The following is a 23,183-nucleotide window of genomic DNA, read 5'->3' on the forward strand; positions in this document are numbered from 1 at the left end:
AGCAATTGATAAGCTAGACAAAATTTTAGCCAGGTGTTTAGGTTCTGTCTAGAAAATGAAGTAAAACAGACACCCCAGGATGGGATAAATTTTTCTCTGGAGATAGATTTCCCAAATAGGTAGCAGGAGTGTCCCTTTGTCCCTGTGAACCATGTCTTCCACTGTTAACTCAGAGAAAGCCAGTACAACTAGGATGTTCTGGGCTCCTGACCTTCAGACAAGTACGTCAGCTCTCTCAGGAAGAGAAGTCATGCATTTAATAACAGCAAACAGATAGCTGATACCCAGTTTATATCACTTAATTCAAAGCTTGCCCAGGTTCCTGGATTGCCATCAGAAATGGATGACCCAGTGTTCCTTCAAGACTTTCACAAAGGCCAGTCCTACTTAGGCCAAGCAGAAATGGTCAGAGTTTGTTCCACTGTCTATTTCCCCTTTCTACTAACCTTGTAAATGCACTTGGAAGACTTCCAGATGCAGTGGTGAGGGGACATTCCATCTTAATGACATACAAATACTCACACAAGCCAGTGCAAGATATTAAGTCCATTTTCAGTAGCTTACTTTAGCCCAATTTTGAATAGTATCTAAATTACTGATTAAAGTCAATGAAGCTCTCATTTTCAGCTCTTAAGAGCCAAGCCTTGAAAAACCCTTTATAGAAGCCACTTCTATGGGTTGTTTGTGTTTTTTTTCAACCAGCAACAGTGCAGATGTGAAAGAGACACATACAGACACCTTATTTGTTAAAATACTACTTTTATGATATTTTCTGGAGTGCTTTCCTTCCCTAAACTATGGGCACCTCTAAAAACATAAGACTAATTTAAATCCCTGGCAAGAAGCATGGCAGGTCTCCTGTCCAAAAGATATAAGCAAGATATGGAAGATGAGGCAGTAGCAGCAGAGCCTGGCACAGCTTCCAGCTCATCTTGAGGTGACTATAATTTAGCAATGAAACAACAGAGTTCCTAAAGCAGAGGGAAGACCAGATTCTCAAGTGTCATTCTGAGAAAGACTCCGCGTAAACCAGCAAGTTTTGCAGTCCTAAATGTGTAGAATACCCTGCAGCTGTTGTGCAGTCCATTTCTCAGGCAGTAATGTCAAATGAAAAATAAAGAAAAAAAGAAGTGAGTCTGTGGGAAATAGAACTGATGGGTTTTTTTATCTATATTCCCAAATTTAACTATGTATTGTATTCTGAATGATCTTTGTTGCCAGTTTAGGCCTTCTACTTGACATTATATTAATTTTTCTCCCTTCTTTCAAATGAAATTAATCTAAAGGACAGAAGAAAATAATTTATGACATGCTGCTTTGTTCTATTCAAAATGTATGGTCTTTAAGGACTCCATGTGTTTCAGCTATCTAAAGTAAATCTACCAGACTAAAATTATTCAGCAATACGTTACCCTCTCTGTTTAAGGAGCTGAGTGTACCAGCCACTCAATGAGATATTCTCTGGAAAAGATCAGAAACCAACACATTTTCCTCCCATTAGCATGGATGAGATGTGCAAGAAAAACTGAGGGATTAGATATTTTAGCAGTCATGCATGAATTCAAAAGGCGGCAGCACAGCCATCACTTAAATGTTTAATGTTGAAAGAAGATTTAATGCTATCCTAAGTAAATCTTCATTTGTTTTAGTTAACCAGAAAACAAACTTATTTTTTCCACATTGATTTTTTAAAAGTCATTCAGTATCAACTGAATACCAAAGAAGTCTACAAAATAAAAAAGCAAGCAATAGAGAGATATTTTCTACATATCAGAATTACCAGCAAAGGAGACGGGGGAAAGTATTTTTTTCTCCATATTCACATTAAAGAGTATGTTATTCTGTCACCAATGCTAAGTTTGTTTGATAAAAGAAACCTACTTTAAAACCAGCAGACACTCTTCATCTAAGAGAACTGATTAAAAAGTCCACCAAGTGGTTCCCCAGGAGCCTTGCTATTGCCGCTAAGATTATTTCAGCATAAACCCTGTCTCATTTACAAGATACCTTCCCCCCACCTCCTGCCCCAGTGCTGACTTTTGATTTCACGGTCTTGTTTTCACTTTAGTGATAGTGAGGTAGCTCCTGTGAGGAACTCAGAAATTGTGATTATGTGGCTGGCTGAGTTTACTGAAGTAAGCTTTGTTCTCTCTTTTCTCTCTCTTGGAACCAGCCAAGTTTTTCCCTCTCTTCCCCTCCCTGTTCTTGAAGTTCAGCTGATCAAACATCAGCCATACATACACAAACCCTGCTCTTCTCAACCCCCTTAACTCCATCCCCAAAGCCTGGCACATCAACATCCAGAAAAAATTCCCTGAATGGGCGATTTTTAATCACTATCTTGACTAGCAGCAGAGGGATTAAGCTAACATACATTAGCCCACTGAATTGCTAAACTCTAAACCTTTCTTTTGCTACGTCTACTCTAGCTTGCAAAAACCTTTACTGATGGTTGCCATGCACAGCTTTTCATCCATACTTGGCTATAGAAATGGAATTAACTGGCATGGTGTCTTTCAAAAACTACACCAGAGCTTTATTTTCAGAATTTAATAATGCAAGAGGAGAAACATCCTTTTTATGAAGAAGTTATTTTTCTGTTGCCTTTATTACTTAAGGCTACACTTTAATTTATTCCAGTATCAACTTATTTTCATCTATTAAGTTAGTATTGCAGAGTTTTACACTACACTATCATGTCTATTTCAACTTCAGGATGGGTCAGATGTAAATAGGCAATTGAAGATGTTGATCATTCAACAGGTTCTTAACCTAACATAGTTTATTATTTGACAGACACCTAACAATATACCATCTGGCCAGATTCTGGTGTACTGATACCTTTAACAAATGAGCGCAAATCACATTTAACCATAATACAGTTCCTCGTACTGAGGATTTCTTTTCCAGCAGTACCAAAAGGTTTGGCATTTGTAATGCAGAATAGTCTATCATCTGTGAGAATAAAGGCATCCCATCCAGTGTGGAGGGTTTAATTTTGCAAAATTTCAGTAAATGTTTGTGCTGTTTAAAAGAAAGGCACTTGTTGTTTGTGTGGGTTTTGGGGTTGTTTTTTTTTTTTTTCCAAAGCCAAGTTTATACTCCATGCCTCTTCCACTGCAGTTGTGTCAGTGTGCCTCAAAATAGGTTCGTTATTGCCATGCTCAGCACTGTGCTAAGTGTGTGACGGTGGTTTCATAAACAAGGAACTAGACTGAGACCACTGAGCTCTTTCAATTGTCATCTAAATCAGATTACAATCTAGACTTTTCAAAGGTGAATAGAAGACTGTAGCCTAAACATCCAGCATGACTTAAATTAAATCCCACAGGAGCAAAATGTTTCGAACTCTTAGGGAGAAAAGAAAGTTAATACTTCATTTTGCTGAGCATTCATGCTGGGATTTTATCACACACATGGAGCATAGAGTGCCTTTAGGAGAGGAACTCTGCTCCCTTTACCACTTATTTTATTGTAAATTATTTTGAAATGTTGAAGTGCTACTACTCAAATAAAAAACCCCCAAGAATTATTAAGATCTGTAGCTCTGTGTTATATTTGCACTTGGGATTATGAAGTTGTAAGAATTAGAAATTCCTGAAAACCAAAGTACTAAAAGGTGATTCTGTGAGACACAGTCCTTGTCTTCCTGAGTGCTTTATTATCAAGACAAACTCAGCTTTGAAACTGTCTTTAGGTGAAAGGTGAGCTGGACTCTCTGTACACAATCAAGATATGGTCAAGATGGTTTATAATTACGAACCATGTAAACAACTACAAGGTATTATCAGCCTTTCTTTAGATGTTACCTCTTTCATTTGTGTGCAAATCTCAATATACTACATACATACAAGGAAAAAGCAACAAGAAACCATTGCTGCATGAGAGATCCTTGAAATGAATCAACTATAGTCACCGTACATAAAATTTCAAATTCAAGTGATGGACCACAATGCCTAGAATGATTTTTCACTTCTAGAAGCCAATAAAGTAAATTATTCAGGTTTTGTACCCAAATAACAGGGAAAAGTGTCTATTAAACCAGAATTATTCATGTGTATGCCACCACCAATGGTCTGACCAGTGAAAAATCAGACATGAAATCTGAGCCCTTAGTCAGTGAGTAATGTTAATTTTTCAGCAGCATTTGTGTAACACCCCTCCCCCAAAATGGTCAAACAAAAACCCCTATGTCACGTATCTGTATGTTGCATCAGCAACACGGAAATCCTACTATCATGTTTTAGATGCAAAGCAAAACAGAAGTTAAAATAATATATAGGAGAGAGAAGAATATAAACCATTCAAAGCACAATACTTCACCATCCACTTGAGATTCTCAGATAAATATCTTTCTTTACTTTGAGTCAGACCAGTACTCAAAGGGCCACAAAGGCTTAAAAAGATTTGTTCTGTCTAGTCTGAAGATAAATATCACCCTGTTGTACCAGATGATGTATACCAGTTCTTGTGATGGATTGCTTGTTTAGAAAAGATATTTAGTACATTGAGTAGTGCTTGTTCTTAGGACTAAACATTTTAAAAATACAATCTTTAAAGGCATTCTCACATATGTATTTTTATTCTTTTACTTCATATATTAAAGAATCAGGGCCACAGTCTTGCTTCCAACTTAAATATTTCAGAAGCAGATGTTTGTTCATATTGGAAAATGACATATTAAAAGGATATAGTTTAGATTTAGGGGGAAGGGGTGTCTTTTTACAGACAATATTAACAAGCCTCCCTTCAGCTCCCTATGTGGTTTTCTCAGGTGCTTAGGGAGCAGAAAGCAATTGTGTGATGGTATATGGCATCTAGAACAGGCTGACTTTTCCAGGACAACTTTTTTTTGAATTGGTTAGCAGAGTGTTGCCAGGGAGAATGGATCTAATATTCACCTCTTCCTATCACAGCCCTCAACAATGCAAGCACCATAGGCAAGCTCCTAGGAACCTCATTATTACTACCCTCACATGCACACAAGTCAGAACCAGGATTTTAAAAAAAATACTTAAAAGCTATTATTTTATTACATTTGACATAAATCAAGGAATCTTTCAATGTACTTCCTGGACTTTGATTCAGGTTTCTGCACTGCCACAAGAGCTCAACTATTTCTTTGTGAAAACTGAGCCTGCAAAAGCCACCCAGTGAGTGATGTGAGTGAGCGTTATCCTCACTGAGGGTGGAAGTCATCATGCCTATGCCTTTAGCAGGTTGAAAGCTAGATGCCCAGAGATCAAATTCACATTAAGTCTCTTAAATCTAGAGCAGGATATGGCTGCTTGGGGCAACTGCACAGCCAATGACCACAATGTTGTCTGAGCCATTGTTTCTTTGGATAAGGAAAGATGTTGCAGCAGCATCAAAAGAAACCTGGAAGGAGGCAAAGTGGAGAATTCCTGCACATTGTGCCAATCTGGTGTTTGACAACATTGATCTTCCATCAGCCTCTTTGAAGATACTTCTGTGCCTGTCAATCTGGACACATCAGTACAGACAGAAATCTGGACACAAGGCTTATTGGTGTGGTTTACCTCAGGTATTTAAAGTTAAGAGTATGTATGACAGTTAAACTAATACTAAGGTTGGATTCTCAGTGGGGAAGTGGTGGATAAGCTGTCTCATACAAGTCACAGTCTTCCTTATAGAAGAAAATATGGATGCAGAGACCTATGTGAGCTCTCAAATTGGGATCTTTCATTTTCTGATGCAGTAGCCTGGACATACCATGGAATGGTTTTGGTTATGATATTAGTTTATAATAGAGGGAAAACTGAAAGCAGATTTAATTTCTTTACATTTTCAAAAGGGCATACAAGAATATATATTTTTATATGTCCAGCTTGCATCCAGTTTTTCAGAGAAGTCCTCAGTACTCTAAAAAACAGGTCCATTGAATACGTTACTAGTGACTCCTGAAAATACAGGCTATTCTCTCTGCCCATCATCCTGAGTAAGCAAAAAATGAAGTTGCAGTCACATAGCCAAAAAAAATGCTGTTTCCGTCTATCCACATGTGTCTTGACATTTCCAATGCTCAGTATCCTACCATTTCTTTCCTGAATCAAAGTTTCCCCCTCTCATTTACAAAATATTCAGCTAAAAATCATAATTTGATGAACGTAATTCTTCTAAATGATAGCCCAACACTTTGCAGTTTGATTTTCTTCCTTACCAGAGTTGTGCAACTGCCTTCATATTTTTGTGCAGCATAATTTTGCTTAAATACTAAAATAACAAGACCTTAATAGAACATAAAATTACTACATCACTGTAGATAGCTCTTTGCTGCCAGCCATTCCTTACAGTCTTTGCCATGCATGGCTCATTACACAGGAAACTGTTCCAGGTTTCTTGTGCCCTATAGCCCATTTGCATGTGCTATTCCTTCACGGATCATATTATCAGCCTTTTTATTCCCACATTTTAAAACACCTAACTGCTAAACACATTTTCCTATTTCTTGGAATTATTGGCGTTAAATCACTACATTCAAACAGGCAAACAGATCAGATTATATAAGACAGTTGTCTGAACAGAGAACACTTGTTCATCTTTTTCTCAGCATTATGAATGCAGGAAAAGCATAAGGTGTCATTTTGGAGGCTATAAAGATAATAGCATTCAAGCATAACTTCAGAAAGAGTTTTAGCCATTGAAACTCAATGGCCGAGGGCAACAAAAATTTCCCATGGATTTAAAATTCATAGAACTGGCAGACCTTTTGTAGAGACAAGGGGTAAAGTTCATGCGTTTCATAGCTTCACTAACTCCAAGAAACAACAGTGCCTTTATGTACTCCTGAGCTTTTCTATAGAAGAGATCCCTCCATGGTTTGCAGAGATAAGAAATAATGCAACACAGCTACAATACTCCCATACTTCTGAGCAGTGTAGCTTCCTAAACACATTCATATGCTTGGTCAGCAGATATTCTGTACCTTTAGTTGAATTACAATGTTTTAAAAGTAAAAAGCTGTCAGCCACCTTGAAGAAACACTAGCTGCCTTTTGCAGTTCAGCTCCCTGTTAACTATGGAAAGAGGCAGCTCTGCTCGAAAGGGATGCCTGGGAAGACAGAGTGAAGTCTGAATAATCAGGCCCCAGTAGGGGTCTGGCAACAAAGCCCAGAGAGGAAGTTAAAAGGATTAGCACTATAACACTGTTTCGCATTAGTACTCCTCTGACTCAAAACCATCTTCCTCCTCCTAAGTCTGACCTTCATCATTTTTGCTGTGCTCAGAATACCTAAGTTCACTCATGAATAACTTAGCCTTTTAACTTGAGAGATAGTCACACCAATGCGCTGTATGAGCAGTTTGAGTGTGGCTTGCTCATTAGCTCTATCTGCATTTTTAGCATCGTCATTCAGGATGAGCCTGGTTTGGAAATCAGTATTAGGGAAAGGAGAAGTTCAAATGCTAATTTAAGGATATCTGTGCTTTTGCAGCAGAAGCCCCTGTGCTTGCTGTATGTCTTCCTGCTGGTGCTTTAGTTCAGGTCATGAAAACCATCACCCAATCCTCTCCATTAATCAAGCTTTAGTTCATATCTCTGACTGATGCTAAAGCGCATGAAGTTTCATCCTCTCAGATGAAATAAGCCAGGTGATGAGCTCCAGATGAGTATCCAGTCCTCAGGCCCTGACTAGGAGGACATTATAAAACGCGCATAGTCTGGGTACTGAATACTCTGCACCAATCATTTCACTCTACAGATCTGTTGTTAACTGGTCCAGCATGACTTGTTAATGTGGACACAGGCACTGAATATGCCAAAAGCTCAGCACCTTCAGGAAAATCTGACTGAGGGTTCAGGCACGGGCAAGTTTGGAAAGTGGGGAACACTGAGTTTCAGAAATAGAGCGTATGGGAAAAGGTGAAGTCATGGGAACGGGAATGAGTGGGAGTGGAAGATACTGAAAAGACAGGAGATAGTCATGACTGGAGTCCTGGTTTATGAAGATAAAAGTGTGTGGCATGAAGTAGGAAACACAGGTGAGATTTCCATTAGGAGACCTACAGGGTATAATACATTTCAGCCATATTAACATTCTGGGTGGGAGAAATGCTTCTGAAGTTAATGTTTTTGAAACTAGGTTGTTAGTTTGTGCCCTTGCTCAGTTCACTGTGACTAAATATCACAGAGTAGCATTTAAAATAAATTATAGTATTAATTCTGCTGAAGAAATCATCCCTGTCTGCTAGGAGACTGTAGTACCACTCTGCTAACCTTAGTTTGTCACATCCTCTACAAAGGCCGAAATTCATCTCACCTGATTTTAGGTCAGAAAGACAACAAAGCAAGATTTTTCTGCATGTCTTATAAAGCCATCTTTGAATTAGATACAACAGATGTCAGAGAAAACAAACCCACTCTAAATTATACTAAATTTCAGTTCTTCTGATGAAGTAGAGGTGCCCATAATATAGAAGCCGACTGACTAGATCCTGCTAATCCTGAGATCCATTTATACTCATTAGGCATTTCAGGGAAGGAATTTAAATGGTCAGTTTTAAATGGCTTTAGTGCAAAAAAGAATCCTGTTCTGGAAGTACTATATCCACACACTATAAAAGAAGCCTGCAGCAAATGGGCTAAGACATAATTCTCCATTGTCAGTGACTGTATTTACAGTTTACTCCCATCACAAGACTGCAGTATATCCAGAATATTTCCAGTTAAACTAGTACACTACCTGGAATGCAATCATGCATAGTTTAATCAAAATTAGAATTGCTTATTAAAAGAGGGCATCTCATAATGTGGCATAAATCAAGACCTAAATAAACAGAAAGAAAAAAAATCATAGAATCATAAAATGGTTTGGGTTGAAAAGATCTTCAGATATCATCTAGCCCAACCCTGTCGATGTGGGAAGAGACATCACTAGATCGGGTTGCTCAATGCCCCATCCAGCCTGACCTTGAATACTTCTAACCATGGAGCATCCACAACTTCTCTGAGCAACCTGTTTGAGCATCTCACCACCCTCATTCTAAAAAATTTCTTCCTTATATCTAATCTAAATCTTCCCTCTGTCAGTTTAAAACTGTTGCCCCTCATCCTATCACCACGCTCCCTGATAAAGAGTCCCTCCCCATCTCTCCTGCAGGCCCTCTTTAAGTACTGGAAGGCTGCTTGCTGTAAGGTCTCCCCAAAGCCTTCTCTTCTCTAGGCTGAGCAACCCCAACTCTCTCAGCCTGTCCTCATAGGGGAGGTGCTCCAGTGCCCTGATCATCTTCGTGGCCTCCTCTAGACCCACCTGAGCAGATCCATGTCCTTATGCTGGGGACCCCAGAGCTGGATGCAGTAACTCCAGGTGGGGTCTCATGAGAGCAGGGTAGAGGGGGAAATTCACCTCCCTCAACCTGCTGGTGACACTTCTCTTTATACAGCCTGAGATACAGCTGGCTTTCTGGGCTGCAAATGCACAGTGTCAGCTCCTGCCCACCTTCTGATACAGCAGTATCTCCTCTACAGGGTTGATCTCAACTAACTCATTACCCAGTCTGTATTGATACTGGGAATTGCCCCAGCTTCATTAGGTCCACATTGGCCCACTCCTCAAGTTCTCGTTGAATGGCATCCCTTCCCTCATGCATATTAAATGGGTCACTGAGTTTCTTGCAAATGTTTAATTACATGCAAATGCTCATAAAATGGCTTATTTTAAACCTACAGAATATCTCATTTGGATTTTCTGTTGAAGTAAGTTTTAAAAGGTATGTCTTTTACAGGCAGCACAGACTTTTGCTGTCTCATTGTGTAAATAGTATTTCTGTCTTAAAACCAAACACTTCCATTTTAATATTTTTAAATAAGGATGAGGGGAGAACACTGAAAACTAAGACTACTATTGTATTTAAGGCTAGCATGAATTTTTTATTGTTTTCTTAAAAGTCCCAAAACTACTGGAAATGCCTTTCCCCTACCCTGTTCCTTCATGCTGTATTAGACCTTGCAAAAAGTCTTAACACCGCACTCCTTCACTAAACCTGACTTGTCAGGCAGCAGCAATGATCAATATTATTTCCATTATTCTATATTGTTCTACCTAGATCAAACCTATGTTTAATAAAATATCTTACACCACAATTTATTTAAAACCTTCCCAGCCTTCCCACCACTCTTCTTCCTTAAGTTAAAGTGAACATCCCAGCTAACATGTGGAGGTTTTAGCTCTCTATGTCAAGCCATACATAGTTTGAAGACATACTGCAGAGATGATAAAGATTAGTTATGCAAGGTTTTGATGGGAAAGGCCTGTAGGTCCTTTTTATATATCTCCTTTTTTTTTTTTTTTTTTCCTTTCCATATAAGTAATAAGCCACAGATTTAGATTCAGATGTCTAAAACCCAGTTAGTAACACAGATAAACTTGTGTTCACACAGGTATTTACAATTTTCACCCTATTGTTTCTTCACACTGAAGTTCCTGTTTCTGTTATTGTTGGGGCAATTCCTGTGGTTCCTCCAGCTGCAGCTGAACCACTCCATGATGCCTTCCATTCAATTGCAGGAAGGCTTCCCTTTCCAGGCACTTGGAGGGAAAGAGAGAGAGGTACTATAAACTGCAGCATAAACTGGTTTAATCTGTGTCCTCCCCCTGAGGTGAATAAGGGATGTATAGTGGCTGACATGAAAGTAGGACTGGGGGCCTACTTCCAGCTATGCCTCTGTTGCTAGTTTGAGAGAGCTGGGGGGTCACCACCCAAACTGGATGAATAAGTAACTCCTCAGTTGTACATGGAGATATGGAGATGTGAAATTGTAACAGAGCCACAAACTGACCCAGTCCAGGTTTCCTGTCTCAGCATGTTTGCATTTATAAAATAAAGACAAACCTGCAGAATATTAAAAATACCACCACGTACCAAACCTTTAATGTGATGCTTTAAACCACAGCCAGATTTTGGCATGGTAAAACATCTGTGAATTATTTCACCCAGTGAAACAAAATTCTGTTAATATTTGGAAAATGTGGCCAACACCTTACATGCTCAAAGTTAAACTGATAATGCATCTAGAGTCTGGACAGAAATTCCCCAGTTCAGATTTGGGGATTTAGAGTGTATTTTAAGCAGCTCTTCTTAGTACGAGTATAGTCCACTTCCTAGTCTCATTTGCTATTTCCTCCCAAGGAATTTCCTACTAGTGTGAGGACAGCCGCCATTTGTTTCCCTCATTCTGAGACATTCTAGAGGCCTCCATGGCTTTTGATCTTTTATACCATCTCCCTTAAATATTTTATGAGACATTAAGACTCATTTCATTAGCTGTATAATCAGGATTTTGAGAATGGGTGTTCCTTGTACCCTTCTGAGCTACTGGAACATCACTGATGGAATTATATTTAAGCAACTATATTTGAGACTGGAATTGGTCCCTTGTTCTTACCTACACATCACTACTAAATTTTGCATCAATTTGTGCTTCAGGACAATCATTAAATGATATCTAAACACAGCCTGCTGTTGATGCCTCATGCAGCCTTTAAAGCCCTTTTTCTTCATTTCTTAGAAAGGTATGTGCATGTCTGTCTGGATAGAGGTGTGGTGAGGGAGGAAGAATTAATAAAATAAACATTTGTTATCTTGTTACAAAAGCTATGAAGAAACAAGGTACCTGCAATGTTTATTTCAAGGTAGCTAGCAAGATCCTCACTGTAGCGTGGACTAAGGATGTTTGTCCACCATTTCATTACCTTTTCCATAATAGCTAAAATATAATAGTAATCTTGTGATTATAAAAAAGACCAATTTTGTTATTATAGGGATCAAGAGACCTGATCAGATTAAGTGCTTCTAACTACTGGAGGCTTGTTCTTCAATAATGAAACACAAACATAATTTTTAATAAAATTAAAATATTTGACATTTTACATTTCATAAAGTCTCTTTTAAATTATCTGGTCTGACACAAACTTTCACAATGAAATAACTTTTTAAAAATTCATGTGAATTCTTCACCTCCTCTTTCACTAGATGTTTTAATTCCAATTAATATTTCAGTCTCATTCACAGATCACAGGAACAGATCAATTTTTTGTTTTGATAGAACAGCTCCCTGTTGAGAAGTTCAGTTTCATCAAAATATACACATTCTACAGGAGTACGTAACGAAAAAGTAAAAAACAATTCTACAGGAGTATTTTAATGAAAAAGTAAAAACCAATTCTTTCAAATAATTTTGCCATTAAATACAAATATTTTTGTTTTACCAATAATATGTAGTAATGCTTTAATACAGTCAAGTTGAACAAAATTATTGCTCATCCCAGCTACATCCCAGAGCACAGTAACTCAGTCTTATTCTAGGGTTCTGTGATCTGAAAATGAAACAGTTTTAGTGGGTTGATTGGTTTGGAAGGGTTTTGGCTTCTTTTGAGGGAGTTGGGGAGAGAAGAAAGATTGGATATTGCTGGGGAAGAGATTACCATTCTAAAAGAAGTATATTCCGCAAAGACACAATATACATTTCAACACTATGGTAAGAAGCTTTCTCCTATGTCTTCTTAAATCATCAATATCATTGGTTCTTACTGCTTTTTGTAAGTAAAACCGTATGTAAACTTCAAAACATCTTCCAAAGTCATTATTTTAATTATCATTTCCAGGTAAGACCAAGGCATGAGAAAATTTTCCAAAGGCTCTCTGGTATGTCACTGTCCATCTCCCCTTCCTGATTAACAGTTAGTTTCAGCTAGCTGGTATGGAGTGGCCAACAAAGGATTTGTTGTTCTTGCAACTCTCCTCGCAGCATTACACCAGGAAGCCATAGCTGCCCTGGACCACACATTGGCTAACACTCTACTGACACAAACCCCATCCTTTCCTCCAACTCTCTATGAAAACAAGCCTAGACAAACGAGTGTACCATTAACAACAACCAAAGGTATGATGCTAGGTTATCATTTTTATCCATATACAATCTCTAATATCATGAGGCTCCTCATATAGCAGTCAGCCTAGGGCACAAGTGGCAACAGCCATGGGAATTTGTTCAGTATTCCCATTCTCCTGGCCTCTCTCTCTCTCAGACTTCTCCTGCCTACAAAATGAAGTAGTGTGGCATAGAGAGTCTTCATATAAGCACACTTTCACCAAGAGCCTTCCTGTATTTCCTTTTTTAAAAATTGCAGTCTTTTAACAGTAACAAAATGGAAACAAAACGCCCAAATACTACAGTGCCATTTTGCATTCTGGTTTTGAAACGAGAGTTGACAGGACAACATATGTGACTAATAACTGCTCTTCAGAGTTAAGCTCTGCAAATGGTGATTGACGGGGAGCTGGGCATGCCATTAGCCAAGGGACTTATCAACTACAGACCAGCCAAAATAAACTCAGAGAAATTTCCTCAGGGTGTTAATCACTCGGAGTATCATTCTTTCCCACACACTAGGCAAAGATTCTTGACCTTCTGATCTGGAGCAAAACCACCCCTATTAATTAAATAATTATCACCTGAAGACATACGTAACCTTTTCACCCTACACAAGAAAGAGAACAGAGTAAGTAAACAAATATCTATTGCAAACATGACTAAATGCCCAAGCTTGCTTCATGACCTACAGTGCATATGCCATCCTAATATCACTTAGTTATATCTGCTCAGCAAAGCACATTAACATGCATTTTTTAAAATCTCTAATGGATAAGTCCTTGCACAGTACTTTCAAATGAAACAGTCCAAAGCTGGGAAAATTGTCAGTCACCTTTCAACTCTAATAACTGGAATTACGCCTGGCCTTAAGTACAGCATTGTATAATATCTGTCCATAGCTTCTAACTGGTGTCACATCTTTCATTGTACTTTTAACTGAGATTACATACCACAACATCAAATGTCTTTATCATAAAAACTAGCTTTTCCCATATAAGTGCAGTCGTGAAATTGCATGGGAAAAGAATTGATTTTGGGAGTAAGACTTCTGCAAAGTAAGGCAACATGGGCTTGCTTTTCTGTTTGTTAACAGCCAGACTGTCACTTCTGCAGGGTGAGCATTTGTTTACACAGAGGAAGACCTACAAGATCATCAGGAGCATGGGTCTTATAATTGGAACGAAGCTCTTTTTTAACAGAACCTCATGGTAAAAAACAATCCCTAATTTTTTTACATCAAGGCTGTCCCATAAGCCTGGCTTACAAAGTTTAGAAATGAAGATACATGAAGTTATTGGTACATTTGACTATTTAACAGATTATGTATATCTCTAGCCCTCATGTACAAAGTTTCAGTGCCTGGTAGAAAACATTTATTTACACACACTATGTAATGACCTCAAGATTCAAAAAGCCAGAAGCCTTGCAGTTTGATCAGAAAACTAAACCTTATATTTTAGCTGCTTTTAGAGACATTAAAAACCCATCACCCTAGAATACTGCAGTGTCTTTTTAATACCTGTTAGAAAGAAAAGCTTGCTAGAAAAATAGTTTTCCAAAGGATTTATAAAACACAACTCCATTGATCATCCCATTACACCTTTACAGTGCAACACAAAGGGACCTGTAAAGGACACGTACCATCAGGAATGATTCTGTCAAGAAAAGATAGGTCAGACAGTTTAATGGAGAAAGAACGGGAAGTTACAACGGCTGTTGTGTTTAACCCTCTTTGTATGCCTTCAGAGGTCTTTCTTTTCATTCTTACTTTTGTGTCTACTGCCTTCCTTCTTTTGCCTAAAAGCTCTTGAAGTTTATGAACTATTCCTCTTTCTTGCATCTGTGCTTACCAAGGCAAATTCTGATTCTGTACTGAAAAGTCCTATTTTCATCCTCAAGGCTTTGAAAAAACTTAATTTACAGTTTTTTGTATACAGGCTGCTTCCTCTGCTTTCCTAATGCAATTTTAAGAAGAGAGTCTGGTAATCCTTTCCTTCTCTGCAGGCTCCTCATGGTCTCCTCTCCCACATAGTTGTTTTCCCTCTGGGCCTCTCTCTGTCCCTCTCGTCTGTACTTTATTTTCCGAGTAACCTAGCCTAGTCTCCGGAATGCACCCTGGAATTTTAAAGTGTACTGCTGTCAAGAAAAATAGAGATCTGCTTCCCCTGTTGTTATGTAGGAATAGCACACAAACAGACAGAGCTGCTACATTCTTTCTCTTCCCCTTCCTTTACCTCTTTTCAAGAACTGCAAAAAGGCAAACCCATTTAGTCATTCCACTGCATAGCAGCAACCAATGGGACGAACATCCACCAAAAGATGTTCAGAAAGACTAAAAATTATTTTCAAGCTTAGCAGTGTCAAGGAAAATGTCCTATACCAGTTCAATGATAGAAGGAGGACAGAGAGAGGGGAGGGGGAAAAAAAGTGCTACCAGCTTTCTTCTTCTTTGTTACGCTCAAACTTCCAGCTGCACACTGACAGGGACAGGAGTCCTAAGTTGGAAAAGTCTAACTCCCTGATGAGGTTAGAAGCACATTTGAAAAGGAAGGGATTTGAGATGGCATTTACCCTCTTTCTTTAAGACCCCTCTCTTCCCTCTGGGTTTACCCTACAGTTCTGTGAGCTCTAGTGTCATCCAGATGCCTGGGGATGGAGCAGGAGGTTAAAGACAAGAGGCCAAAAAAATAGGGACACACAAGCGAGGAGGAAGTAAGAGGAATCCTAGAGTGGGGTGAGGGTAGAAGGCAGTAAGGCTCAGTCCAAAGAGGTTTAAAAAAAATAATCACTTGGACTTGGAAAATGTACTGGAATTAGTCTGAAAACTCAAGGGAACTTCAGGAAAAAAAAATCAGCACCACTGGTTATTAGTCTCTCTTGGGGCATACCTACCTCATCAACTCAAGACAAACAGGGAAATAAATTGCATTTCTCTACAAACCTCTTTTCTCTGGTAACAGTTTCCAGATTTTCTAGACCACAACGACACAATCTGTCGTCCTAAAGCTAACTCCTCTACACTATTTACAGGTAAAAATTCACAGAAACAGACAATAGAAAAAAAATCATGGAAATAACAAATTAGACAAGATCCATGATCTAATACTCCAGGATTTCTGGTCCAGAAAGACAGATGATGGTTGAAAAATAACTAAAGCCTTTTGTGAGCAATCAAGCAATAAGATCAAGCTAAAGGGGAAAAGGAGTGGGTTGGGGCTTTTTTTGTTATGTTGGCCAGGGAGCCTCTCTTGGAGGATGTAAAGTAACTTTCTCAACACAGCTGTAATATGAGCTTTAACAAAGATAAATATAATGCCCTGCACCTGGAAAGAAGTAATCCCAAGCAGCAGTACAAGCCGGGGACTGATGGGCTAAGCAGCTCTGCTGAAAGGGACCTGGGGGTGGTGGCAGGCAGAGAACTGAATGGGAGCCAGTGGTGTGCCTGGCAGGGAAGGTAGCCAGCAGTCTCGTGGCTGCACCAGCAAGAGTAGAGTCAGTAAATCAAGTAATATGGCTATTTCAGTCTACTCAGCACTTATTAGGTCACACCTGGAATACTGTGACCAGTTTTGGTTCCCTCAGTTGAAGAGGTGAGGAAGGGTCCAGCAGAGGCTACCAGGATTATTAGGGAGTTGGAGAACTTGACATTTGAAGAAAGGTTGGAAAAAACAGGTTTGCTCAGCCTGTATAAGAGAAGGCTCAAGGGCAATCTAATCACACTTTCTGAATATCTAAGAAGTCAGTTAGAGAAGAAATGGAGCTACTCTCTTCACAAGGATGCACACTGACAGGACAAAAGGCTGGGGCATGAGCTGCTTTGAGAGAAATTCTGTCTGGATATAAGAAAAAAAAATATCTCCCCCGTGAGAGCAGCTGGAGATTGGAAGGTGCTGCCCAGGGGTAGACTCTCATGTGCTGGAAATGCTCATGATTGTCTGAATAAGTTGCTGTAGTGACCTGTGTTGAAGAAAAGGTTGGACCAGATAATCTCCAGAGTCCAATCAGAACTTTCTGTGAATCCCTATCTATGCACAGTCATAGAATCACAGAATCATTCATGTTGGAAAAGACCCTTGGGATCATAGAGTCCAAACATCAGCTCTACTCTACAAGTTCTCCCCTACACCATATCCCCCAGCATCTCATCCAAATGACCCTTAAACACATCCAGGGAGGGTGACTCCACCACCTCCCTGAGCAGCCTACTCCACTGTCTGACCACTCTTTCTGTTAAAAGTTTTTTTCCTAATGTCCAGTCTGAACCTCCTCTGTTGCAGTTTAAAGCCATTCTCCCTTGTTCTGTCACTGATCACCTGTGAGAAGAGACCAGCACCAACCTCTCTACAATGTCCTTTCAGGTAGCTGTAGAGAGTGATGAGGTCTCCCCTCAGCCTTCTCCTCCTCAAACTGAACAATCCCAGCTCCCTCAATCTCTCCTCATATAAATTGTTCTTCAGGAACTTCACCAGCTTCACTGCCCATCTCTGCACTTGCTCCAGCACCTTGATATCTCACATTACTCCAGGTGTGGCCTCACCAGTGCAGAGTACAGAGGACTATCACCTCCTACTCCTGCTAGTCACACTATTTCTAATCCAAGCCAGGATGTCATTGGTTTTCTTGGCCACCTGGGCACACTGCCAGCTCATGTTCAGTTGCTTGTCATCTAGAACTCCTAGATCCTTCTCCTCCAGACAGCTCTGGAGCCACACCTCCCCAAGCCTGTAGCACTGCTGGGGGTTGTTGTGGCCCAAGTGCAGGATCTGGCATTTGTCCTTATTGAAGCTCATCCTGTTAACGTTGGCCCACGGATCCAATCCATCCAAGTCTCTCTGTAGAGCCTCCCTATCTTCACGCAGATCGACGCTCCTGCTTAACTTGGTGTCATTTGTGAATTTACTGATAATACACCTATGTCCTCATCAAGGTCATCAATAAAGATGTTAAAGAGAAATGTTCCCAACAACGAGCCCTGAGGAACACCACCTGTGACCAAATGCCAGCTGGATTTAGCTCCACTGACCACCACTCTCTGGGACCGTCCATCCAGCCAGTGCTTGACTCAGCAGACCATTCACTCATCCAGGCCATGAGTAGCCAGTTTCTCTATGGGAATTCTACGGGGAACTATGTCAAATGCTTTCTGAAAATCCAGGTAGACAATATCCACAGCTTTTCCCTCGTCCAATAGTCAGGTCAACAGTCTTGCTAGCTATGTGAATAGTATTGTTCTCAGTTCACTCATCTTCACCCTCAAGCAGGAGGCTTCCACTACTCTGGGGATACATGATATTTATTTCTAGTCATTGCTAATCTTTCATAAGCAGTTTACACTTTAGTTCTCTTTAAAGGGAGGGGGAGCATCAGAAGCAGTAGCAGACTTCTCCCATGACACTTTCTTTTGCAGTCAAGACATTCAAGGAGAGTTAAATTATGGGAGGATTTTTTAACCTTCAGTAGTAAGGCTTAATTAGGGATCAAGAGCAAATGTTATAGCACAGAAGAGGCACCTCTGAACGCTCATTCTTACTGGGGTTTTGTTCCAATTAAGCTGGTTAACAAGGGATGTAGGAGCATTTGCATCTGAAGTATATTCAAAGACTTCAGATAGCTATTACAATTTTAAATTTTACTTGAGTTGAAAAATCTGAGTAAGCAGGACCTTTTGAAGATTAATGTATTTGAAGAAATGGTGAGGAACCTGTACAGCTCTTTCTCATTAAAATATTTCAACACTGTAAGGAACAAGCTCATGCTGAAACTGAAGAACAGATTTCTTATTATTCAAGAGAATACAAATTAAAATAAAAATGGTTAAAAAAAATACAACAGGAAAGAAATCATGGTATGGCTCTCACACTACTACCTGATCTGGTTGGCATTTGTCACAAAGGTGCAAATTACTCACAGACATACTTGAATAACTACAATAACACCCAATTTTGAAGGGGGAATACACCCCACCTCCCCAATCCCACTGACTTCAGCAGAAGCAAAAACAGGCTTGAGAGATTTTGGATCAAGAAAGGCTAAGAAGCAAGAGGTACAACCTTGCAATACCCTTCATCAGTTACACACCAGTAACAGGCATAGCTGTGAGTGGATAGGTAAAACTAAGAAAGACACAGAGCTTTTCTTTGCTAGCATTTACCAAAATACTGTAACAGCAACAGATTATTTTTCGATTAGAGCAAAGAACAGTAGCATTTAATCTGCTAGTTGTTCCCTGATGTACCACAATTTGAGTCCTGGGAAACGAAAGTCTTTCCCTTACACGTCCAGATGGTAGGAGAGATAAAAACCAGCATAAACATAAATATGAGGAAAATCCTTGTGATTTTGTTGAAGACTAAAAAAAACACCTCAGTTTTTCAAGAGAAATACTGATGGCTTCATATGAGACCTTACATTTCACAAGGAAAGTATATGGCATTATTCCTTTAATCCACTCTATTTTACATAAGCATCCAGTTAAAGCCAAAAATACTATTTTCTAGCAATGAAAACCTGCACAGGAAAAGCGTACATGGCTACATGAGGTAGCACAGTCATTCTTTTTTCACGAGCTTTAATGAGCTTTACATGCAAAAGGGACATGATACTTTTCAGATTTTGTAGCTATAATTTTGCTGTGATTAAATTCACTCCTTTTTGTTTCACAGAGGACATACATAAAATGGAAGCCAGTCTCAGGGGATTTTGTTTTGTATCAGTTTTTCCCAGATCTCTAGAATTAGCCTGAAGGATCCTTTTAGAGAACAAGTAAATATATATAAAATATTAGGACAACACTGCAATGCAAAAAGGATGTTAAATTGCTCATCCAAGGAGATGACATAATGAATACTGACATAATTTCCAAGCAGCAAAGCAAAACTAGGTCAAATCACATTGACCTATCTAACATAATAAGCCTTTTTTTTCTAGATATTTACAATGTAGACTGTGTCTGCAGGCATTAATGTCCCTTGTTATCAATGTATAGTGTTGTCACTCTGCTTTAATGTCGTATCACCATGTTGTGTTAATTAGACCAAAACAATATAGTGCACTTTTGAACTGCTTAACTCCCAGTTTGAAATCTCTGCCTAAACTATACTTCTGAGGTTATCCAGATAGAAATGAAGTCATTAACTCTTTATGGTCACTTGTTTCGATAGGTGCTACTAAGCCTTATGGAACAGCATAGCTGCATATGGGCAAAAAATTAAGCTTTATAAGTTGCATATTATTTGTCAAAAACAAGGTCCACATAGCTAACATCAGTCAGCGAGCAAAGTGCACACTAATTTTGATGCCACTTAACACAAGGCAGAACGCATGCATATACACTCTCCTGAGCATCATGTGGATAAATCTGCTCTGTGCTTGGCCATCACATGTCCCTGCCTAAAAGCTTTATCCACATGTGGTGTTCTGACAGGGACAGTCCTTTCCTTCCTCAGGGGAGCCGTCCCTTCCCCTACTCTTGTTCCTCTGCACGTCAGATTTACAGCATGTGTATTTCTCAGTGAGACTATAAACAGAGTTGTGTATGATTCCACCTACAGCCTCTCATGACCCACACAAGAACAGAAACACAAGAAGCGAGAGTGGTATCTATCTGTATCCCAACCTCAGGAGCTGAGGTGGGACCAGAGAGCAGGCTGAGAGCTCAAGGCCCAGCTACCACTGGTTGGAAAGGAGGAAAAAAGTTGAGGCAGGAGACAGAGGTAGATTTTGGTGGTCCACAAAGCAGGAGTTGTCAACGGAGTTCACATCCTCCTGTAAAATACAGAGATTTTGCAAAAAGGGTATAATCTTAGGGGGGGAAAACCCAATCTATTCCAATGATAAAACACCCTCCAACACTTTTGAAGCTTGCTTGGTGATGAAGAGTACCTTGAAACTTGGATTCTGGCTGTTCTTATGACAGAGTGGCTGGACTTGGCAACTCCAATTCTGAATAGATATATATGCATATACATGCAAATGTGTAGTGTTTCTCTTTTTGTTTTCTTTCTTTATGTCTCCAATTACTTCTCAGGAAGAAAAAAAAAAAACAAAAACAAAACAACAAATAAAAAAATACAAAACCAAACCAAATTAAATAAAAAATAAAAAGAGGGATGATGCTTCCATATGGGTCAACTACTGAAAAAAAGTAGGTTTTGTGAGAACCATTTTGCCATAGAATACTGATTTCTCAGTATTTTTTGCAAGAAAGTGCCAGTCTCAGCTAATGCTCAAAGTAAGGATTCTAATATAAAAACAGAAGGGGAGATTCCCAGAGGTGGTCAGGGGGACCTCATGTGAGCAAGCTCTCTCTTCACCTAAGTAGCACATCGGCTCGCCAGTATCACAAACAAGTCCAACCTCCTGCACTGGTGGGGAGCCTCTCTGAGCTCCTGCTGCAGCTGGTCAGTAATTAAGTACCTGCAGACCCAAAGATCCAAGTTAATGTCATTAGTCATGGGCACCTGCTCGAGATGCAGGGGTGCCAAAGGGAGGTGGCAGGCAATGCAGGTGCACAGGCAGCACAAGGCAGCCGGGGTGCAGCGTGACGGGAAGCTGTCAGCACCGCCAAAAGCACAAGAAATATGACAGCCTCCTCACCCCAAAATGTGGAGTGAATGTCATAGAATGTCACCAGCTCCTTTCTGGGGCCATGAAATATCCCTCCATAAATATTTTCCTTACAGTCTATCACACTACAATGAAAAATCGTATGAGCCCTGTGGATCTCCTCAACTACTGTCCCACTAAGCCAGGAGTAAAAGCTTGGACTTTCTTATATTTGTTTTACTATCTTAAAATTTTTCTTGCACCCAGCTATCTCAACACTCAGGCAATCAAAAAAGTTTTATCATACTTCAGGGCCAAACAAACATTGCCTATTTGCCAGCTTTTTTGTCTTCCTACATCCCCCTGGGAAGATATAAGTAATAACAATAACCAACCATGACATGACAGCAAATAGGAAATAATTTTAAAGAATTAAGAGCTATTTTTATTGTTTAGAGAAGAGATCAAAATCAGCTTTCCTACCCTTTAGTGCCTTTCCCAGCTCTCAGTCAGGGTGGATTCTGCACTGCAAGCCAGGGATCTCAGGGATATACAGTAATTCCTTACAGCTTGCTAAAGCATTACAAGCTCTAAGCTGCACAACTGCAATAAAAGACTTCAAACTCAAGAACAGACTAAAGAATGAAGTACTCTAAGAAGTCTGAAATTCAGTTCAAACAAACTCCAGCACACATTCAAAAGGCTATTCACATGGCTGTATACACATACAGGTCTGCTCCTTTCTCTCAGCTCAGTCTTCACCCTCAGCCAAATCAAACTGTGTGTTTCTCCAAATCAAATCGTTTCTCCAAATGCTGAAGCATTTACTGAGCTTCAGCATATCCCCTGAGCATTCACCACCGCGAGCTCCTTGTTCCCAGCAGTTCATTTTCCTCGACCCCAGGCTCCAGCAGACCCCTTACCTCTGGTGCTACTCTGCGGAGGGACTCTGAGGTCTGACAACTTTTTGCAGAGCTCAGAAGCTGTGGAAGGCCTCCGGTGCCGCTGCCTGCCTCCCTGTCCCTCCCCAGCCTGGAAGCCCTGGGACTAGGCGGCAGTGGGAAGCCGGCAGCCAGCACAGCAGAGTGCGGGCAGGCGGGAGGACAAGAGCCAGAGCCAGATCTCATCAAAGGCAGGAGGCCTGGTGGGGATCAGAGAGAGGAAGATACACATCTAAATAATTCAGGCACTAATAAAAGCTTTCGGTTGGGTTCTGTTCAAGATGCAAGATGAGGCTGAATTGCGACATATTTCAGGCTGCCATCAATGCAGAATGCACTGTTATTCCAAAACCCAACACTGACTAACCAACATTATTTTAAGAGTATTCCACATAAAGTTAATGAGGAAAGTGGCTATGCCTGGTTTTGTATTTTTGTAGCTTTAGTTTGAAATCCTATTGTTAAGATTTTGAAAACTTCAAGTCTGACCTCTACAGGTAGGCTGCTGAAATGGGTACAGTATCTTCTGATCACAAATTGGACATAAGACTTTTAGAAACTGGAGAAAAGTAATGGATCCGATGTACTATGTAACATCAGTTTATCATCATTGCATCTCTGAAGCTGTATTTTAAAACCACTACTATCTGTAGCATCATCTGTGGTAATTTGGTTCCTACAAATACTTTCTTGCAAAATGCATAGATGGTGCAGCAACACCAGAAAAAGCACATCCAGCGTGAACATTTTCACATTCAAAAGTGGTACAGGTTTTGCTTCTGCTTTTTATTAATTACTGCCCCCCC

General features: G+C 39.8%; 1 pseudogene; it reads right to left on the bottom strand.

The window, feature by feature from the left end:
- Window positions 1–22,429, bottom strand: part of LOC113478729 — a 51,739-nt pseudogene extending 29,310 nt beyond the window's left edge.
- Between the last annotated feature and the right edge of the window lie 754 nt (window positions 22,430–23,183).

This window comes from Athene cunicularia (genome assembly GCF_003259725.1).
Source record: "Athene cunicularia isolate RWA chromosome 1 unlocalized genomic scaffold, athCun1 chr1_part1, whole genome shotgun sequence".
In the NCBI taxonomy this organism is placed as follows: Eukaryota; Metazoa; Chordata; class Aves; order Strigiformes; family Strigidae; genus Athene; species Athene cunicularia.